Genomic DNA, 22,436 nt, shown 5'->3' on the forward strand with positions numbered 1-22,436 from the left:
AAAAATGTTACGTAGTGTATTATTATTAAGGTTTTAATTACTCTATCAACATTATTCGATATTTGTGAAGTTTTATTCAAACTTTCAACAGTAACTTCTAAGTATGTGACTGGAGACGTTCTAAATAATGAGACTTTCAAACTTCCTATTAAATTCGAAAACATTGGGACAAATAATTTATTTTTTTGTAAATGATGATAATGTCGTATTTGGAGAAGTGTGGCGATTCTTTCTCTATACGATTTGGGTTTTCGTTTTTATTTACTTTTAAAGATACGTTAATTTTATAGAAATTGCCATATCATGCAGGCGAATACCGTTTAATATAAATCAGCTTTCATTCTATACTACATTTACAAGTGAATTTCTATTGTTTATAATTTTTTTTATATTAAGTCCTCTGCGTGCTACTCAGAAAATCTTACAAAGAGAAGTAACGGAATTCACAAATTCCCCAACTTAGTCTGTTGAAAGTGAATTAGTTTAACGCACTCTCTACTTTCGTTGTTTATCACTATTTTCACCATCAGATATTTCTAAATTTGAATCTTTATATTCTGTTTCTTCTATTTTGTGCAAATGACATCTTAATAGCCTTTATTCTTAATCAGCTACAATGCGGAAAAGTACCAAGATGATAACTAAACGGTTTATACATTTATTGTTTAGAAGTATATATAACTTTTAGTAGATATAGAAAACTTAGAATTTCACCGTCTTTTCTTTACAGTTCTTTTACGTTTGAAATTTTACTAGAAATTTTCGTTGGAATTGAACAAAAATGTAGTGATTTGAAGCTTCATGTTTAGCCTCAGGTCTAGAGTTTGTCGTTTTGTTTTCGTGCCTTTCTTTGCGATATTTAAAAAAAGAGAAAACAACGTAGCAGAGCGTGGTTTCGATCCACGGACCTCTGGGTTATGGGCCCAGCACGCTCCCACTGCGCCACTCTGCTTCGTTAGTTCATCTTTACTATAAAAGTTCATAAAAAAAATACTTTATGCTATAAAATATATTGATGTTCGTTGTTTCTAATGGGCACTTTTCATGAAGGTGTAAATTGTTTCATTCATAAACCTTGTATGGTCTCGAATTGCTTTGGAAATAATTATCGCGTACGAGATATTTCAGACCTTATCTACTAACTTCCTTGTTAAATTTCTTAGAAACGATAAAAAGTCTTATCACAATAACATTACGATAAAATTTTGGCTTTCCTATTATACGTCTATTCGAGCTATTTCAAGTCGATTAATCTTCCAATACTTGTCCTTGAACGAAATTTTTGATACTGTGATTCTCTCTTTTCAACGATATGTATTATATCTGCGATTTCGAAACTAATGACAAACACGTATTTTCAGGATATTTAAAATTCTAGTAATGTGTAAGAAGTATAGATAAAATTTTGTATGGATATGTTTTGTAATACATGTCAACAGTTCCGCCAACTACAAAGTTTATGAAAAGTAACGCTTTGCTGAAAGCATTGAGATATCGTCGGTTAAATGTTTACAACAAAAGCAAAGAATGATGATTAGGTCTTCATATAATACAAAATTTAACTAAATAACGAAAATAACGACAGAGGAAACATAAATAAAGAACATCAAGTTTACGGTTTTTAAACTTTTTCTGATAGCGTTTTAGATATTTTCTAAATTTTATTTTGAAAAACAGTTTATGTGTAGCGAACGACATCACTAACGATTCTTATTTCATGAGGATATAGAACGAATTAAAATAAAACTAGGAATCGTGTCAGCACATATGTGTTTTCCTTTCTCGTTATTCAGTGTTTTCTATTCTTACTCGTTTAATAACAGCTGTTGTTAGACAGAATGACACAAAAGACAAATGTGAAAACCTATGGGAAGTTTATTTACGATTTCTCACATAATCAAACGTTGCTCTATTCCTTACGCTTTGTGACTAAAACGTACCTACTTTTGTTCAGATTGGTTCACAACCAATTAACGAAACTATCACTTCGTGAGTTACGTGAGAATGAAAATAAATACGCACGACACACTATTCACATAGTAAGTTTTTTAACGTGTCGTTTCCCTCTTTGAAACAATTCGACGATGTTATTGTCCCCAATAAAGAAAAATCGAAGTTTGTACTTTCTGGACACTAACAAAATGTCATTTGGAAACGTTGAACGTGTCTAAAAGAAAAAGACTTAAGATTCTCGGTAAAGTTAGAAACATATATTTTAACCGATCGTGAATAATTTCAAGTACTTGTGTTGTTTTTCTAATGGATGAAATGGAAAGTTTAACAGGTTAGTGACAAAGTCGTGTTTGATAATCCGTTTTAGTAAACTTAATGTATTTGTAGACATTTGTCACATGAAAGGTATATAACACTACGTAAAACAAATTTTGTTCCTGAGTGGTGTCATTTCTCAATTGCTTATATTGTAAAAGTAAAGAAAATCGCCATTTTCTTCTTCAAACTTTGCTTTCGTTAATTGGTTAAGGAAATTCAGAAATTAACCTATTTTATATGTAAAAACGGGCAGAGCTACACATTTTCATTTACATAATGTGTGAATAATACAACATATGAACCAAGATTTATATGTATTTACACTAAATTTATATAAAAATGTTTAGAATAGAATAGTTTTTCGAGATTTGCGACTCTAATGCAAATCACTTTCAAGTATCAGCCCCCAAACGTAATCTTCCATAATGTTTTCTTTACAAGCGCCCAAGTCACAAAAAACAATGTTTGAAGAGAAAAATAGGTCTTTTCCGTTTACTTTAGACATAAGCTTTTTGGGAATAACACTTTCTGCTCAGGAAGAAGAAAAAGGAAAAAAATGTTACGTAGTGTATTATTATTAAGGTTTTAATTACTCTATCAACATTATTCGATATTTGTGAAGTTTTATTTAAACTTTCAACAGTAACTTCTAAGTATGTGACTGGAGACGTTCTAAATAATGAGACTTTCAAACTTCCTAATAAATTCGAAAACATTGGGACAAATAATTTATTTTTTTGTAAATGATGATAATGTCGTATTTGGAGAAGTGTGGCGATTCTTTCTCTATACGATTTGGGTTTTCGTTTTTATTTACTTTTAAAGATACGTTAATTTTATAGAAATTGCCATATCATGCAGGCGAATACCGTTTAATATAAATCAGCTTTCATTCTATACTACATTTACAAGTGAATTTCTATTGTTTATAATTTTTTTTATATTAAGTCCTCTGCGTGCTACTCAGAAAATCTTACAAAGAGAAGTAACGGAATTCACAAATTCCCCAACTTAGTCTGTTGAAAGTGAATTAGTTTAACGCACTCTCTACTTTCGTTGTTTATCACTATTTTCACCATCAGATATTTCTAAATTTGAATCTTTATATTCTGTTTCTTCTATTTTGTGCAAATGACATCTTAATAGCCTTTATTCTTAATCAGCTACAATGCGGAAAAGTACCAAGATGATAACTAAACGGTTTATACATTTATTGTTTAGAAGTATATATAACTTTTAGTAGATATAGAAAACTTAGAAGTTCACCGTCTTTTCTTTACAGTTCTTTTACGTTTGAAATTTTACTAGAAATTTTCGTTGGAATTGAACAAAAATGTAGTGATTTGAAGCTTCATGTTTAGCCTCAGGTCTAGAGTTTGTCGTTTTGTTTTCGTGCCTTTCTTTGCGATATTTAAAAAAAGAGAAAACAACGTAGCAGAGCGTGGTTTCGATCCACGGACCTCTGGGTTATGGGCCCAGCACGCTCCCACTGCGCCACTCTGCTTCGTTAGTTCATCTTTACTATAAAAGTTCATAAAAAAATACTTTATGCTATAAAATATATTGATGTTCGTTGTTTCTAATGGGCACTTTTCATGAAGGTGTAAATTGTTTCATTCATAAACCTTGTATGGTCTCGAATTGCTTTGGAAATAATTATCGCGTACGAGATATTTCAGACCTTATCTACTAACTTCCTTGTTAAATTTCTTAGAAACGATAAAAAGTCTTATCACAATAACATTACGATAAAATTTTGGCTTTCCTATTATACGTCTATTCGAGCTATTTCAAGTCGATTAATCTTCCAATACTTGTCCTTGAACGAAATTTTTGATACTGTGATTCTCTCTTTTCAACGATATGTATTATATCTGCGATTTCGAAACTAATGACAAACACGTATTTTCAGGATATTTAAAATTCTAGTAATGTGTAAGAAGTATAGATAAAATTTTGTATGGATATGTTTTGTAATACATGTCAAGAGTTCCGCCAACTACAAAGTTTATGAAAAGTAACGCTTTGCTGAAAGCATTGAGATATCGTCGGTTAAATGTTTACAACAAAAGCAAAGAATGATGATTAGGTCTTCATATAATACAAAATTTAACTAAATAACGAAAATAACGACAGAGGAAACATAAATAAAGAACATCAAGTTTACGGTTTTTAAACTTTTTCTGATAGCGTTTTAGATATTTTCTAAATTTTATTTTGAAAAACAGTTTATGTGTAGCGAACGACATCACTAACGATTCTTATTTCATGAGGATATAGAACGAATTAAAATAAAACTAGGAATCGTGTCAGCACATATGTGTTTTCCTTTCTCGTTATTCAGTGTTTTCTATTCTTACTCGTTTAATAACAGCTGTTGTTAGACAGAATGACACAAAAGACAAATGTGAAAACCTATGGGAAGTTTATTTACGATTTCTCACATAATCAAACGTTGCTCTATTCCTTACGCTTTGTGACTAAAACGTACCTACTTTTGTTCAGATTGGTTCACAACCAATTAACGAAACTATCACTTCGTGAGTTACGTGAGAATGAAAATAAATACGCACGACACACTATTCACATAGTAAGTTTTTTAACGTGTCGTTTCCCTCTTTGAAACAATTCGACGATGTTATTGTCCCCAATAAAGAAAAATCGAAGTTTGTACTTTCTGGACACTAACAAAATGTCATTTGGAAACGTTGAACGTGTCTAAAAGAAAAAGACTTAAGATTCTCGGTAAAGTTAGAAACATATATTTTAACCGATCGTGAATAATTTCAAGTACTTGTGTTGTTTTTCTAATGGATGAAATGGAAAGTTTAACAGGTTAGTGACAAAGTCGTGTTTGATAATCCGTTTTAGTAAACTTAATGTATTTGTAGACATTTGTCACATGAAAGGTATATAACACTACGTAAAACAAATTTTGTTCCTGAGTGGTGTCATTTCTCAATTGCTTATATTGTAAAAGTAAAGAAAATCGCCATTTTCTTCTTCAAACTTTGCTTTCGTTAATTGGTTAAGGAAATTCAGAAATTAACCTATTTTATATGTAAAAACGGGCAGAGCTACACATTTTCATTTACATAATGTGTGAATAATACAACATATGAACCAAGATTTATATGTATTTACACTAAATTTATATAAAAATGTTTAGAATAGAATAGTTTTTCGAGATTTGCGACTCTAATGCAAATCACTTTCAAGTATCAGCCCCAAACGTAATCTTCCATAATGTTTTCTTTACAAGCGCCCAAGTCACAAAAAACAATGTTTGAAGAGAAAAATAGGTCTTTTCCGTTTACTTTAGACATAAGCTTTTGGGAATAACACTTTCTGCTCAGGAAAAGAAAAAAGGAAAAAAATGTAACGTAGTGTATTATTATTAAGGTTTTAATTACTCTATCAACATTATTCGATATTTGTGAAGTTTTATTTAAACTTTCAACAGTAACTTCTAAGTATGTGACTGGAGACGTTCTAAATAATGAGACTTTCAAACTTCCTAATAAATTCGAAAACATTGGGACAAATAATTTATTTTTTTGTAAATGATGATAATGTCGTATTTGGAGAAGTGTGGCGATTCTTTCTCTATACGATTTGGGTTTTCGTTTTTATTTACTTTTAAAGATACGTTAATTTTATAGAAATTGCCATATCATGCAGACGAATACCGTTTAATATAAATCAGCTTTCATTCTATACTACATTTACAAGTGAATTTCTATTGTTTATAATTTTTTTTATATTAAGTCCTCTGCGTGCTACTCAGAAAATCTTACAAAGAGAAGTAACGGAATTCACAAATTCCCCAACTTAGTCTGTTGAAAGTGAATTAGTTTAACGCACTCTCTACTTTCGTTGTTTATCACTATTTTCACCATCAGATATTTCTAAATTTGAATCTTTATATTCTGTTTCTTCTATTTTGTGCAAATGACATCTTAATAGCCTTTATTCTTAATCAGCTACAATGCGGAAAAGTCCCAATATGATAACTAAACGGTTTATACATTTATTGTTTAGAAGTATATATAACTTTTAGTAGATATAGAAAACTTAGAAGTTCACCGTCTTTTCTTTACAGTTCTTTTACGTTTGAAATTTTACTAGAAATTTTCGTTGGAATTGAACAAAAATGTAGTGATTTGAAGCTTCATGTTTAGCCTCAGGTCTAGAGTTTGTCGTTTTGTTTTCGTGCCTTTCTTTGCGATATTTAAAAAAAGAGAAAACAACGTAGCAGAGCGTGGTTTCGATCCACGGACCTCTGGGTTATGGGCCCAGCACGCTCCCACTGCGCCACTCTGCTTCGTTAGTTCATCTTTACTATAAAAGTTCATAAAAAAATACTTTATGCTATAAAATATATTGATGTTCGTTGTTTCTAATGGGCACTTTTCATGAAGGTGTAAATTGTTTCATTCATAAACCTTGTATGGTCTCGAATTGCTTTGGAAATAATTATCGCGTACGAGATATTTCAGACCTTATCTACTAACTTCCTTGTTAAATTTCTTAGAAACGATAAAAAGTCTTATCACAATAACATTACGATAAAATTTTGGCTTTCCTATTATACGTCTATTCGAGCTATTTCAAGTCGATTAATCTTCCAATACTTGTCCTTGAACGAAATTTTTGATACTGTGATTCTCTCTTTTCAACGATATGTATTATATCTGCGATTTCGAAACTAATGACAAACACGTATTTTCAGGATATTTAAAATTCTAGTAATGTGTAAGAAGTATAGATAAAATTTTGTATGGATATGTTTTGTAATACATGTCAAGAGTTCCGCCAACTACAAAGTTTATGAAAAGTAACGCTTTGCTGAAAGCATTGAGATATCGTCGGTTAAATGTTTACAACAAAAGCAAAGAATGATGATTAGGTCTTCATATAATACAAAATTTAACTAAATAACGAAAATAACGACAGAGGAAACATAAATAAAGAACATCAAGTTTACGGTTTTTAAACTTTTCTGATAGCGTTTTAGATATTTTCTAAATTTTATTTTGAAAACAGTTTATGTGTAGCGAACGACATCACTAACGATTCTTATTTCATGAGGATATAGAACGAATTAAAATAAAACTAGGAATCGTGTCAGCACATATGTGTTTTCCTTTCTCGTTATTCAGTGTTTTCTATTCTTACTCGTTTAATAACAGCTGTTGTTAGACAGAATGACACAAAAGACAAATGTGAAAACCTATGGGAAGTTTATTTACGATTTCTCACATAATCAAACGTTGCTCTATTCCTTACGCTTTGTGACTAAAACGTACCTACTTTTGTTCAGATTGGTTCACAACCAATTAACGAAACTATCACTTCGTGAGTTACGTGAGAATGAAAATAAATACGCACGACACACTATTCACATAGTAAGTTTTTTAACGTGTCGTTTCCCTCTTTGAAACAATTCGACGATGTTATTGTCCCCAATAAAGAAAAATCGAAGTTTGTACTTTCTGGACACTAACAAAATGTCATTTGGAAACGTTGAACGTGTCTAAAAGAAAAGACTTAAGATTCTCGGTAAAGTTAGAAACATATATTTTAACCGATCGTGAATAATTTCAAGTACTTGTGTTGTTTTTCTAATGGATGAAATGGAAAGTTTAACAGGTTAGTGACAAAGTCGTGTTTGATAATCCGTTTTAGTAAACTTAATGTATTTGTAGACATTTGTCACATGAAAGGTATATAACACTACGTAAAACAAATTTTGTTCCTGAGTGGTGTCATTTCTCAATTGCTTATATTGTAAAAGTAAAGAAAATCGCCATTTTCTTCTTCAAACTTTGCTTTCGTTAATTGGTTAAGGAAATTCAGAAATTAACCTATTTTATATGTAAAAACGGGCAGAGCTACACATTTTCATTTACATAATGTGTGAATAATACAACATATGAACCAAGATTTATATGTATTTACACTAAATTTATATAAAAATGTTTAGAATAGAATAGTTTTTCGAGATTTGCGACTCTAATGCAAATCACTTTCAAGTATCAGCCCCAAACGTAATCTTCCATAATGTTTTCTTTACAAGCGACCAAGTCACAAAAAACAATGTTTGAAGAGAAAAATAGGTCTTTTCCGTTTACTTTAGACATAAGCTTTTGGGAATAACACTTTCTGCTCAGGAAGAAGAAAAAGAAAAAAATGTAACGTAGTGTATTATTATTAAGGTTTTAATTACTCTATCAACATTATTCGATATTTGTGAAGTTTTATTTAAACTTTCAACAGTAACTTCTAAGTATGTGACTGGAGACGTTCTAAATAATGAGACTTTCAAACTTCCTAATAAATTCGAAAACATTGGGACAAATAATTTATTTTTTTGTAAATGATGATAATGTCGTATTTGGAGAAGTGTGGCGATTCTTTCTCTATACGATTTGGGTTTTCGTTTTTATTTACTTTTAAAGATACGTTAATTTTATAGAAATTGCCATATCATGCAGACGAATACCGTTTAATATAAATCAGCTTTCATTCTATACTACATTTACAAGTGAATTTCTATTGTTTATAATTTTTTTTATATTAAGTCCTCTGCGTGCTACTCAGAAAATCTTACAAAGAGAAGTAACGGAATTCACAAATTCCCCAACTTAGTCTGTTGAAAGTGAATTAGTTTAACGCACTCTCTACTTTCGTTGTTTATCACTATTTTCACCATCAGATATTTCTAAATTTGAATCTTTATATTCTGTTTCTTCTATTTTGTGCAAATGACATCTTAATAGCCTTTATTCTTAATCAGCTACAATGCGGAAAAGTCCCAATATGATAACTAAACGGTTTATACATTTATTGTTTAGAAGTATATATAACTTTTAGTAGATATAGAAAACTTAGAAGTTCACCGTCTTTTCTTTACAGTTCTTTTACGTTTGAAATTTTACTAGAAATTTTCGTTGGAATTGAACAAAAATGTAGTGATTTGAAGCTTCATGTTTAGCCTCAGGTCTAGAGTTTGTCGTTTTGTTTTCGTGCCTTTCTTTGCGATATTTAAAAAAAGAGAAAACAACGTAGCAGAGCGTGGTTTCGATCCACGGACCTCTGGGTTATGGGCCCAGCACGCTCCCACTGCGCCACTCTGCTTCGTTAGTTCATCTTTACTATAAAAGTTCATAAAAAAATACTTTATGCTATAAAATATATTGATGTTCGTTGTTTCTAATGGGCACTTTTCATGAAGGTGTAAATTGTTTCATTCATAAACCTTGTATGGTCTCGAATTGCTTTGGAAATAATTATCGCGTACGAGATATTTCAGACCTTATCTACTAACTTCCTTGTTAAATTTCTTAGAAACGATAAAAAAGTCTTATCACAATAACATTACGATAAAATTTTGGCTTTCCTATTATACGTCTATTCGAGCTATTTCAAGTCGATTAATCTTCCAATACTTGTCCTTGAACGAAATTTTTGATACTGTGATTCTCTCTTTTCAACGATATGTATTATATCTGCGATTTCGAAACTAATGACAAACACGTATTTTCAGGATATTTAAAATTCTAGTAATGTGTAAGAAGTATAGATAAAATTTTGTATGGATATGTTTTTGTAATACATGTCAAGAGTTCCGCCAACTACAAAGTTTATGAAAAGTAACGCTTTGCTGAAAGCATTGAGATATCGTCGGTTAAATGTTTACAACAAAAGCAAAGAATGATGATTAGGTCTTCATATAATACAAAATTTAACTAAATAACGAAAATAACGACAGAGGAAACATAAATAAAGAACATCAAGTTTACGGTTTTTTAAACTTTTTCTGATAGCGTTTTAGATATTTTCTAAATTTTATTTTGAAAAACAGTTTATGTGTAGCGAACGACATCACTAACGATTCTTATTTCATGAGGATATAGAACGAATTAAAATAAAACTAGGAATCGTGTCAGCACATATGTGTTTTCCTTTCTCGTTATTCAGTGTTTTCTATTCTTACTCGTTTAATAACAGCTGTTGTTAGACAGAATGACACAAAAGACAAATGTGAAAACCTATGGGAAGTTTATTTACGATTTCTCACATAATCAAACGTTGCTCTATTCCTTACGCTTTGTGACTAAAACGTACCTACTTTTGTTCAGATTGGTTCACAACCAATTAACGAAACTATCACTTCGTGAGTTACGTGAGAATGAAAATAAATACGCACGACACACTATTCACATAGTAAGTTTTTTAACGTGTCGTTTCCCTCTTTGAAACAATTCGACGATGTTATTGTCCCCAATAAAGAAAAATCGAAGTTTGTACTTTCTGGACACTAACAAAATGTCATTTGGAAACGTTGAACGTGTCTAAAAGAAAAGACTTAAGATTCTCGGTAAAGTTAGAAACATATATTTTAACCGATCGTGAATAATTTCAAGTACTTGTGTTGTTTTTCTAATGGATGAAATGGAAAGTTTAACAGGTTAGTGACAAAGTCGTGTTTGATAATCCGTTTTAGTAAACTTAATGTATTTGTAGACATTTGTCACATGAAAGGTATATAACACTACGTAAAACAAATTTTGTTCCTGAGTGGTGTCATTTCTCAATTGCTTATATTGTAAAAGTAAAGAAAATCGCCATTTTCTTCTTCAAACTTTGCTTTCGTTAATTGGTTAAGGAAATTCAGAAATTAACCTATTTTATATGTAAAAACGGGCAGAGCTACACATTTTCATTTACATAATGTGTGAATAATACAACATATGAACCAAGATTTATATGTATTTACACTAAATTTATATAAAATGTTTAGAATAGAATAGTTTTTCGAGATTTGCGACTCTAATGCAAATCACTTTCAAGTATCAGCCCCCAAACGTAATCTTCCATAATGTTTTCTTTACAAGCGACCAAGTCACAAAAAACAATGTTTGAAGAGAAAAATAGGTCTTTTCCGTTTACTTTAGACATAAGCTTTTTGGGAATAACACTTTCTGCTCAGGAAAAAGAAAAAGGAAAAAAATGTAACGTAGTGTATTATTATTAAGGTTTTAATTACTCTATCAACATTATTCGATATTTGTGAAGTTTTATTTAAACTTTCAACAGTAACTTCTAAGTATGTGACTGGAGACGTTCTAAATAATGAGACTTTCAAACTTCCTAATAAATTCGAAAACATTGGGACAAATAATTTATTTTTTTGTAAATGATGATAATGTCGTATTTGGAGAAGTGTGGCGATTCTTTCTCTATACGATTTGGGTTTTCGTTTTATTTACTTTTAAAGATACGTTAATTTTATAGAAATTGCCATATCATGCAGACGAATACCGTTTAATATAAATCAGCTTTCATTCTATACTACATTTACAAGTGAATTTCTATTGTTTATAATTTTTTTTATATTAAGTCCTCTGCGTGCTACTCAGAAAATCTTACAAAGAGAAGTAACGGAATTCACAAATTCCCCAACTTAGTCTGTTGAAAGTGAATTAGTTTAACGCACTCTCTACTTTCGTTGTTTATCACTATTTTCACCATCAGATATTTCTAAATTTGAATCTTTATATTCTGTTTCTTCTATTTTGTGCAAATGACATCTTAATAGCCTTTATTCTTAATCAGCTACAATGCGGAAAAGTCCCAATATGATAACTAAACGGTTTATACATTTATTGTTTAGAAGTATATATAACTTTTAGTAGATATAGAAAACTTAGAAGTTCACCGTCTTTTCTTTACAGTTCTTTTACGTTTGAAATTTTACTAGAAATTTTCGTTGGAATTGAACAAAATGTAGTGATTTGAAGCTTCATGTTTAGCCTCAGGTCTAGAGTTTGTCGTTTTGTTTTCGTGCCTTTCTTTGCGATATTTAAAAAAGAGAAAACAACGTAGCAGAGCGTGGTTTCGATCCACGGACCTCTGGGTTATGGGCCCAGCACGCTCCCACTGCGCCACTCTGCTTCGTTAGTTCATCTTTACTATAAAAGTTCATAAAAAAATACTTTATGCTATAAAATATATTGATGTTCGTTGTTTCTAATGGGCACTTTTCATGAAGGTGTAAATTGTTTCATTCATAAACCTTGTATGGTCTCGAATTGCTTTGGAAATAATTATCGCGTACGAGATATTTCAGACCTTATCTACTAACTTCCTTGTTAAATTTCTTAGAAACGATAAAAGTCTTATCACAATAACATTACGATAAAATTTTGGCTTTCCTATTATACGTCTATTCGAGCTATTTCAAGTCGATTAATCTTCCAATACTTGTCCTTGAACGAAATTTTTGATACTGTGATTCTCTCTTTTCAACGATATGTATTATATCTGCGATTTCGAAACTAATGACAAACACGTATTTTCAGGATATTTAAAATTCTAGTAATGTGTAAGAAGTATAGATAAAATTTTGTATGGATATGTTTTGTAATACATGTCAAGAGTTCCGCCAACTACAAAGTTTATGAAAAGTAACGCTTTGCTGAAAGCATTGAGATATCGTCGGTTAAATGTTTACAACAAAAGCAAAGAATGATGATTAGGTCTTCATATAATACAAAATTTAACTAAATAACGAAAATAACGACAGAGGAAACATAAATAAAGAACATCAAGTTTACGGTTTTAAACTTTTCTGATAGCGTTTTAGATATTTTCTAAATTTTATTTTGAAAACAGTTTATGTGTAGCGAACGACATCACTAACGATTCTTATTTCATGAGGATATAGAACGAATTAAAATAAAACTAGGAATCGTGTCAGCACATATGTGTTTTCCTTTCTCGTTATTCAGTGTTTTCTATTCTTACTCGTTTAATAACAGCTGTTGTTAGACAGAATGACACAAAAGACAAATGTGAAAACCTATGGGAAGTTTATTTACGATTTCTCACATAATCAAACGTTGCTCTATTCCTTACGCTTTGTGACTAAAACGTACCTACTTTTGTTCAGATTGGTTCACAACCAATTAACGAAACTATCACTTCGTGAGTTACGTGAGAATGAAAATAAATACGCACGACACACTATTCACATAGTAAGTTTTTTAACGTGTCGTTTCCCTCTTTGAAACAATTCGACGATGTTATTGTCCCCAATAAAGAAAAATCGAAGTTTGTACTTTCTGGACACTAACAAAATGTCATTTGGAAACGTTGAACGTGTCTAAAAGAAAAGACTTAAGATTCTCGGTAAAGTTAGAAACATATATTTTAACCGATCGTGAATAATTTCAAGTACTTGTGTTGTTTTTCTAATGGATGAAATGGAAAGTTTAACAGGTTAGTGACAAAGTCGTGTTTGATAATCCGTTTTAGTAAACTTAATGTATTTGTAGACATTTGTCACATGAAAGGTATATAACACTACGTAAAACAAATTTTGTTCCTGAGTGGTGTCATTTCTCAATTGCTTATATTGTAAAAGTAAAGAAAATCGCCATTTTCTTCTTCAAACTTTGCTTTCGTTAATTGGTTAAGGAAATTCAGAAATTAACCTATTTTATATGTAAAAAACGGGCAGAGCTACACATTTTCATTTACATAATGTGTGAATAATACAACATATGAACCAAGATTTATATGTATTTACACTAAATTTATATAAAAATGTTTAGAATAGAATAGTTTTTCGAGATTTGCGACTCTAATGCAAATCACTTTCAAGTATCAGCCCCCAAACGTAATCTTCCATAATGTTTTCTTTACAAGCGACCAAGTCACAAAAAACAATGTTTGAAGAGAAAAATAGGTCTTTTCCGTTTACTTTAGACATAAGCTTTTTGGGAATAACACTTTCTGCTCAGGAAGAAGAAAAAGGAAAAAAATGTTACGTAGTGTATTATTATTAAGGTTTTAATTACTCTATCAACATTATTCGATATTTGTGAAGTTTTATTCAAACTTTCAACAGTAACTTCTAAGTATGTGACTGGAGACGTTCTAAATAATGAGACTTTCAAACTTCCTATTAAATTCGAAAACATTGGGACAAATAATTTATTTTTTTGTAAATGATGATAATGTCGTATTTGGAGAAGTGTGGCGATTCTTTCTCTATACGATTTGGGTTTTCGTTTATATTTACTTTTAAAGATACGTTAATTTTATAGAAATTGCCATATCATGCAGACGAATACCGTTTAATATAAATCAGCTTTCATTCTATACTACATTTACAAGTGAATTTCTATTGTTTATAATTTTTTTTATATTAAGTCCTCTGCGTGCTACTCAGAAAATCTTACAAAGAGAAGTAACGGAATTCACAAATTCCCCAACTTAGTCTGTTGAAAGTGAATTAGTTTAACGCACTCTCTACTTTCGTTGTTTATCACTATTTTCACCATCAGATATTTCTAAATTTGAATCTTTATATTCTGTTTCTTCTATTTTGTGCAAATGACATCTTAATAGCCTTTATTCTTAATCAGCTACAATGCGGAAAAGTCCCAATATGATAACTAAACGGTTTATACATTTATTGTTTAGAAGTATATATAACTTTTAGTAGATATAGAAAACTTAGAAGTTCACCGTCTTTTCTTTACAGTTCTTTTACGTTTGAAATTTTACTAGAAATTTTCGTTGGAATTGAACAAAATGTAGTGATTTGAAGCTTCATGTTTAGCCTCAGGTCTAGAGTTTGTCGTTTTGTTTTCGTGCCTTTCTTTGCGATATTTAAAAAAGAGAAAACAACGTAGCAGAGCGTGGTTTCGATCCACGGACCTCTGGGTTATGGGCCCAGCACGCCCCACTGCGCCACTCTGCTTCGTTAGTTCATCTTTACTATAAAAGTTCATAAAAAAATACTTTATGCTATAAAATATATTGATGTTCGTTGTTTCTAATGGGCACTTTTCATGAAGGTGTAAATTGTTTCATTCATAAACCTTGTATGGTCTCGAATTGCTTTGGAAATAATTATCGCGTACGAGATATTTCAGACCTTATCTACTAACTTCCTTGTTAAATTTCTTAGAAACGATAAAAGTCTTATCACAATAACATTACGATAAAATTTTGGCTTTCCTATTATACGTCTATTCGAGCTATTTCAAGTCGATTAATCTTCCAATACTTGTCCTTGAACGAAATTTTTGATACTGTGATTCTCTCTTTTCAACGATATGTATTATATCTGCGATTTCGAAACTAATGACAAACACGTATTTTCAGGATATTTAAAATTCTAGTAATGTGTAAGAAGTATAGATAAAATTTTGTATGGATATGTTTTTGTAATACATGTCAAGAGTTCCGCCAACTACAAAGTTTATGAAAAGTAACGCTTTGCTGAAAGCATTGAGATATCGTCGGTTAAATGTTTACAACAAAAGCAAAGAATGATGATTAGGTCTTCATATAATACAAAATTTAACTAAATAACGAAAATAACGACAGAGGAAACATAAATAAAGAACATCAAGTTTACGGTTTTTAAACTTTTTCTGATAGCGTTTTAGATATTTTCTAAATTTTATTTTGAAAAACAGTTTATGTGTAGCGAACGACATCACTAACGATTCTTATTTCATGAGGATATAGAACGAATTAAAATAAAACTAGGAATCGTGTCAGCACATATGTGTTTTCCTTTCTCGTTATTCAGTGTTTTCTATTCTTACTCGTTTAATAACAGCTGTTGTTAGACAGAATGACACAAAAGACAAATGTGAAAACCTATGGGAAGTTTATTTACGATTTCTCACATAATCAAACGTTGCTCTATTCCTTACGCTTTGTGACTAAAACGTACCTACTTTTTTGTTCAGATTGGTTCACAACCAATTAACGAAACTATCACTTCGTGAGTTACGTGAGAATGAAAATAAATACGCACGACACACTATTCACATAGTAAGTTTTTTAACGTGTCGTTTCCCTCTTTGAAACAATTCGACGATGTTATTGTCCCCAATAAAGAAAAATCGAAGTTTGTACTTTCTGGACACTAACAAAATGTCATTTGGAAACGTTGAACGTGTCTAAAAGAAAAGACTTAAGATTCTCGGTAAAGTTAGAAACATATATTTTAACCGATCGTGAATAATTTCAAGTACTTGTGTTGTTTTTCTAATGGATGAAATGGAAAGTTTAACAGGTTAGTGACAAAGTCGTGTTTGATAATCCGTTTTAGTAAACTTAATGTATTTGTAGACATTTGTCACATGAAAGGTATATAACACTACGTAAAACAAATTTTGTTCCTGAGTGGTGTCATTTCTCAATTGCTTATATTGTAAAAGTAAAGAAAATCGCCATTTTCTTCTTCAAACTTTGCTTTCGTTAATTGGTTAAGGAAATTCAGAAATTAACCTATTTTATATGTAAAAACGGGCAGAGCTACACATTTTCATTTACATAATGTGTGAATAATACAACATATGAACCAAGATTTATATGTATTTACACTAAATTTATATAAAATGTTTAGAATAGAATAGTTTTTCGAGATTTGCGACTCTAATGCAAATCACTTTCAAGTATCAGCCCCAAACGTAATCTTCCATAATGTTTTCTTTACAAGCGACCAAGTCACAAAAAACAATGTTTGAAGAGAAAAATAGGTCTTTTCCGTTTACTTTAGACATAAGCTTTTGGGAATAACACTTTCTGCTCAGGAAAAGAAAAAAGGAAAAAATGTAACGTAGTGTATTATTATTAAGGTTTTAATTACTCTATCAACATTATTCGATATTTGTGAAGTTTTATTTAAACTTTCAACAGTAACTTCTAAGTATGTGACTGGAGACGTTCTAAATAATGAGACTTTCAAACTTCCTAATAAATTCGAAAACATTGGGACAAATAATTTATTTTTTTGTAAATGATGATAATGTCGTATTTGGAGAAGTGTGGCGATTCTTTCTCTATACGATTTGGGTTTTCGTTTTATTTACTTTTAAAGATACGTTAATTTTATAGAAATTGCCATATCATGCAGACGAATACCGTTTAATATAAATCAGCTTTCATTCTATACTACATTTACAAGTGAATTTCTATTGTTTATAATTTTTTTTATATTAAGTCCTCTGCGTGCTACTCAGAAAATCTTACAAAGAGAAGTAACGGAATTCACAAATTCCCCAACTTAGTCTGTTGAAAGTGAATTAGTTTAACGCACTCTCTACTTTCGTTGTTTATCACTATTTTCACCATCAGATATTTCTAAATTTGAATCTTTATATTCTGTTTCTTCTATTTTGTGCAAATGACATCTTAATAGCCTTTATTCTTAATCAGCTACAATGCGGAAAAGTCCCAATATGATAACTAAACGGTTTATACATTTATTGTTTAGAAGTATATATAACTTTTAGTAGATATAGAAAACTTAGAAGTTCACCGTCTTTTCTTTACAGTTCTTTTACGTTTGAAATTTTACTAGAAATTTTCGTTGGAATTGAACAAAATGTAGTGATTTGAAGCTTCATGTTTAGCCTCAGGTCTAGAGTTTGTCGTTTTGTTTTCGTGCCTTTCTTTGCGATATTTAAAAAAGAGAAAACAACGTAGCAGAGCGTGGTTTCGATCCACGGACCTCTGGGTTATGGGCCCAGCACGCTCCCACTGCGCCACTCTGCTTCGTTAGTTCATCTTTACTATAAAAGTTCATAAAAAAATACTTTATGCTATAAAATATATTGATGTTCGTTGTTTCTAATGGGCACTTTTCATGAAGGTGTAAATTGTTTCATTCATAAACCTTGTATGGTCTCGAATTGCTTTGGAAATAATTATCGCGTACGAGATATTTCAGACCTTATCTACTAACTTCCTTGTTAAATTTCTTAGAAACGATAAAAGTCTTATCACAATAACATTACGATAAAATTTTGGCTTTCCTATTATACGTCTATTCGAGCTATTTCAAGTCGATTAATCTTCCAATACTTGTCCTTGAACGAAATTTTTGATACTGTGATTCTCTCTTTTCAACGATATGTATTATATCTGCGATTTCGAAACTAATGACAAACACGTATTTTCAGGATATTTAAAATTCTAGTAATGTGTAAGAAGTATAGATAAAATTTTGTATGGATATGTTTTGTAATACATGTCAAGAGTTCCGCCAACTACAAAGTTTATGAAAAGTAACGCTTTGCTGAAAGCATTGAGATATCGTCGGTTAAATGTTTACAACAAAAGCAAAGAATGATGATTAGGTCTTCATATAATACAAAATTTAACTAAATAACGAAAATAACGACAGAGGAAACATAAATAAAGAACATCAAGTTTACGGTTTTTAAACTTTTTCTGATAGCGTTTTAGATATTTTCTAAATTTTATTTTGAAAAACAGTTTATGTGTAGCGAACGACATCACTAACGATTCTTATTTCATGAGGATATAGAACGAATTAAAATAAAACTAGGAATCGTGTCAGCACATATGTGTTTTCCTTTCTCGTTATTCAGTGTTTTCTATTCTTACTCGTTTAATAACAGCTGTTGTTAGACAGAATGACACAAAAGACAAATGTGAAAACCTATGGGAAGTTTATTTACGATTTCTCACATAATCAAACGTTGCTCTATTCCTTACGCTTTGTGACTAAAACGTACCTACTTTTTTGTTCAGATTGGTTCACAACCAATTAACGAAACTATCACTTCGTGAGTTACGTGAGAATGAAAATAAATACGCACGACACACTATTCACATAGTAAGTTTTTTAACGTGTCGTTTCCCTCTTTGAAACAATTCGACGATGTTATTGTCCCCAATAAAGAAAAATCGAAGTTTGTACTTTCTGGACACTAACAAAATGTCATTTGGAAACGTTGAACGTGTCTAAAAGAAAAGACTTAAGATTCTCGGTAAAGTTAGAAACATATATTTTAACCGATCGTGAATAATTTCAAGTACTTGTGTTGTTTTTCTAATGGATGAAATGGAAAGTTTAACAGGTTAGTGACAAAGTCGTGTTTGATAATCCGTTTTAGTAAACTTAATGTATTTGTAGACATTTGTCACATGAAAGGTATATAACACTACGTAAAACAAATTTTGTTCCTGAGTGGTGTCATTTCTCAATTGCTTATATTGTAAAAGTAAAGAAAATCGCCATTTTCTTCTTCAAACTTTGCTTTCGTTAATTGGTTAAGGAAATTCAGAAATTAACCTATTTTATATGTAAAAACGGGCAGAGCTACACATTTTCATTTACATAATGTGTGAATAATACAACATATGAACCAAGATTTATATGTATTTACACTAAATTTATATAAAATGTTTAGAATAGAATAGTTTTTCGAGATTTGCGACTCTAATGCAAATCACTTTCAAGTATCAGCCCCCAAACGTAATCTTCCATAATGTTTTCTTTACAAGCGACCAAGTCACAAAAAACAATGTTTGAAGAGAAAAATAGGTCTTTTCCGTTTACTTTAGACATAAGCTTTTTGGGAATAACACTTTCTGCTCAGGAAAAAGAAAAAGGAAAAAAATGTAACGTAGTGTATTATTATTAAGGTTTTAATTACTCTATCAACATTATTCGATATTTGTGAAGTTTTATTTAAACTTTCAACAGTAACTTCTAAGTATGTGACTGGAGACGTTCTAAATAATGAGACTTTCAAACTTCCTAATAAATTCGAAAACATTGGGACAAATAATTTATTTTTTTGTAAATGATGATAATGTCGTATTTGGAGAAGTGTGGCGATTCTTTCTCTATACGATTTGGGTTTTCGTTTTATTTACTTTTAAAGATACGTTAATTTTATAGAAATTGCCATATCATGCAGACGAATACCGTTTAATATAAATCAGCTTTCATTCTATACTACATTTACAAGTGAATTTCTATTGTTTATAATTTTTTTATATTAAGTCCTCTGCGTGCTACTCAGAAAATCTTACAAAGAGAAGTAACGGAATTCACAAATTCCCCAACTTAGTCTGTTGAAAGTGAATTAGTTTAACGCACTCTCTACTTTCGTTGTTTATCACTATTTTCACCATCAGATATTTCTAAATTTGAATCTTTATATTCTGTTTCTTCTATTTTGTGCAAATGACATCTTAATAGCCTTTATTCTTAATCAGCTACAATGCGGAAAAGTCCCAATATGATAACTAAACGGTTTATACATTTATTGTTTAGAAGTATATATAACTTTTAGTAGATATAGAAAACTTAGAAGTTCACCGTCTTTTCTTTACAGTTCTTTTACGTTTGAAATTTTACTAGAAATTTTCGTTGGAATTGAACAAAATGTAGTGATTTGAAGCTTCATGTTTAGCCTCAGGTCTAGAGTTTGTCGTTTTGTTTTCGTGCCTTTCTTTGCGATATTTAAAAAAGAGAAAACAACGTAGCAGAGCGTGGTTTCGATCCACGGACCTCTGGGTTATGGGCCCAGCACGCTCCCACTGCGCCACTCTGCTTCGTTAGTTCATCTTTACTATAAAAGTTCATAAAAAAATACTTTATGCTATAAAATATATTGATGTTCGTTGTTTCTAATGGGCACTTTTCATGAAGGTGTAAATTGTTTCATTCATAAACCTTGTATGGTCTCGAATTGCTTTGGAAATAATTATCGCGTACGAGATATTTCAGACCTTATCTACTAACTTCCTTGTTAAATTTCTTAGAAACGATAAAAGTCTTATCACAATAACATTACGATAAAATTTTGGCTTTCCTATTATACGTCTATTCGAGCTATTTCAAGTCGATTAATCTTCCAATACTTGTCCTTGAACGAAATTTTTGATACTGTGATTCTCTCTTTTCAACGATATGTATTATATCTGCGATTTCGAAACTAATGACAAACACGTATTTTCAGGATATTTAAAATTCTAGTAATGTGTAAGAAGTATAGATAAAATTTTGTATGGATATGTTTTTGTAATACATGTCAAGAGTTCCGCCAACTACAAAGTTTATGAAAAGTAACGCTTTGCTGAAAGCATTGAGATATCGTCGGTTAAATGTTTACAACAAAAGCAAAGAATGATGATTAGGTCTTCATATAATACAAAATTTAACTAAATAACGAAAATAACGACAGAGGAAACATAAATAAAGAACATCAAGTTTACGGTTTTTAAACTTTTTCTGATAGCGTTTTAGATATTTTCTAAATTTTATTTTGAAAAACAGTTTATGTGTAGCGAACGACATCACTAACGATTCTTATTTCATGAGGATATAGAACGAATTAAAATAAAACTAGGAATCGTGTCAGCACATATGTGTTTTCCTTTCTCGTTATTCAGTGTTTTCTATTCTTACTCGTTTAATAACAGCTGTTGTTAGACAGAATGACACAAAAGACAAATGTGAAAACCTATGGGAAGTTTATTTACGATTTCTCACATAATCAAACGTTGCTCTATTCCTTACGCTTTGTGACTAAAACGTACCTACTTTTGTTCAGATTGGTTCACAACCAATTAACGAAACTATCACTTCGTGAGTTACGTGAGAATGAAAATAAATACGCACGACACACTATTCACATAGTAAGTTTTTTAACGTGTCGTTTCCCTCTTTGAAACAATTCGACGATGTTATTGTCCCCAATAAAGAAAAATCGAAGTTTGTACTTTCTGGACACTAACAAAATGTCATTTGGAAACGTTGAACGTGTCTAAAAGAAAAAGACTTAAGATTCTCGGTAAAGTTAGAAACATATATTTTAACCGATCGTGAATAATTTCAAGTACTTGTGTTGTTTTTCTAATGGATGAAATGGAAAGTTTAACAGGTTAGTGACAAAGTCGTGTTTGATAATCCGTTTTAGTAAACTTAATGTATTTGTAGACATTTGTCACATGAAAGGTATATAACACTACGTAAAACAAATTTTGTTCCTGAGTGGTGTCATTTCTCAATTGCTTATATTGTAAAAGTAAAGAAAATCGCCATTTTCTTCTTCAAACTTTGCTTTCGTTAATTGGTTAAGGAAATTCAGAAATTAACCTATTTTATATGTAAAAACGGGCAGAGCTACACATTTTCATTTACATAATGTGTGAATAATACAACATATGAACCAAGATTTATATGTATTTACACTAAATTTATATAAAAATGTTTAGAATAGAATAGTTTTTCGAGATTTGCGACTCTAATGCAAATCACTTTCAAGTATCAGCCCCCAAACGTAATCTTCCATAATGTTTTCTTTACA

At 30.6% G+C, this 22,436-nt stretch overlaps 7 non-coding genes across 7 annotated transcripts; all 7 read right to left on the reverse strand.

Moving 5' to 3' along the window:
- Nucleotides 1-880: 880 nt before the first annotated feature.
- TRNAM-CAU (transfer RNA methionine (anticodon CAU)) lies at nt 881-952 on the reverse strand. Its single transcript has one exon. It is a non-coding gene; the product is annotated as a tRNA-Met (tRNA).
- Nucleotides 953-3,703: 2,751 nt separating this feature from the next.
- Nucleotides 3,704-3,775, reverse strand: TRNAM-CAU (transfer RNA methionine (anticodon CAU)). The gene has a single exon. It is a non-coding gene; the product is annotated as a tRNA-Met (tRNA).
- Nucleotides 3,776-6,523: 2,748 nt separating this feature from the next.
- TRNAM-CAU (transfer RNA methionine (anticodon CAU)) lies at nt 6,524-6,595 on the reverse strand. Its single transcript has one exon. It is a non-coding gene; the product is annotated as a tRNA-Met (tRNA).
- A 2,744-nt stretch (nt 6,596-9,339) lies between these two features.
- Nucleotides 9,340-9,411, reverse strand: TRNAM-CAU (transfer RNA methionine (anticodon CAU)). Its single transcript has one exon. It is a non-coding gene; the product is annotated as a tRNA-Met (tRNA).
- Nucleotides 9,412-12,159: 2,748 nt separating this feature from the next.
- Nucleotides 12,160-12,231, reverse strand: TRNAM-CAU (transfer RNA methionine (anticodon CAU)). The gene has a single exon. It is a non-coding gene; the product is annotated as a tRNA-Met (tRNA).
- A 5,559-nt stretch (nt 12,232-17,790) lies between these two features.
- Nucleotides 17,791-17,862, reverse strand: TRNAM-CAU (transfer RNA methionine (anticodon CAU)). The gene has a single exon. It is a non-coding gene; the product is annotated as a tRNA-Met (tRNA).
- A 2,745-nt stretch (nt 17,863-20,607) lies between these two features.
- TRNAM-CAU (transfer RNA methionine (anticodon CAU)) lies at nt 20,608-20,679 on the reverse strand. The gene has a single exon. It is a non-coding gene; the product is annotated as a tRNA-Met (tRNA).
- Between the last annotated feature and the right edge of the window lie 1,757 nt (nt 20,680-22,436).

This window comes from Tachypleus tridentatus, chromosome 13, assembly GCF_004210375.1.
Source record: "Tachypleus tridentatus isolate NWPU-2018 chromosome 13, ASM421037v1, whole genome shotgun sequence".
Lineage (NCBI taxonomy): Eukaryota > Metazoa > Arthropoda > Merostomata > Xiphosura > Limulidae > Tachypleus > Tachypleus tridentatus.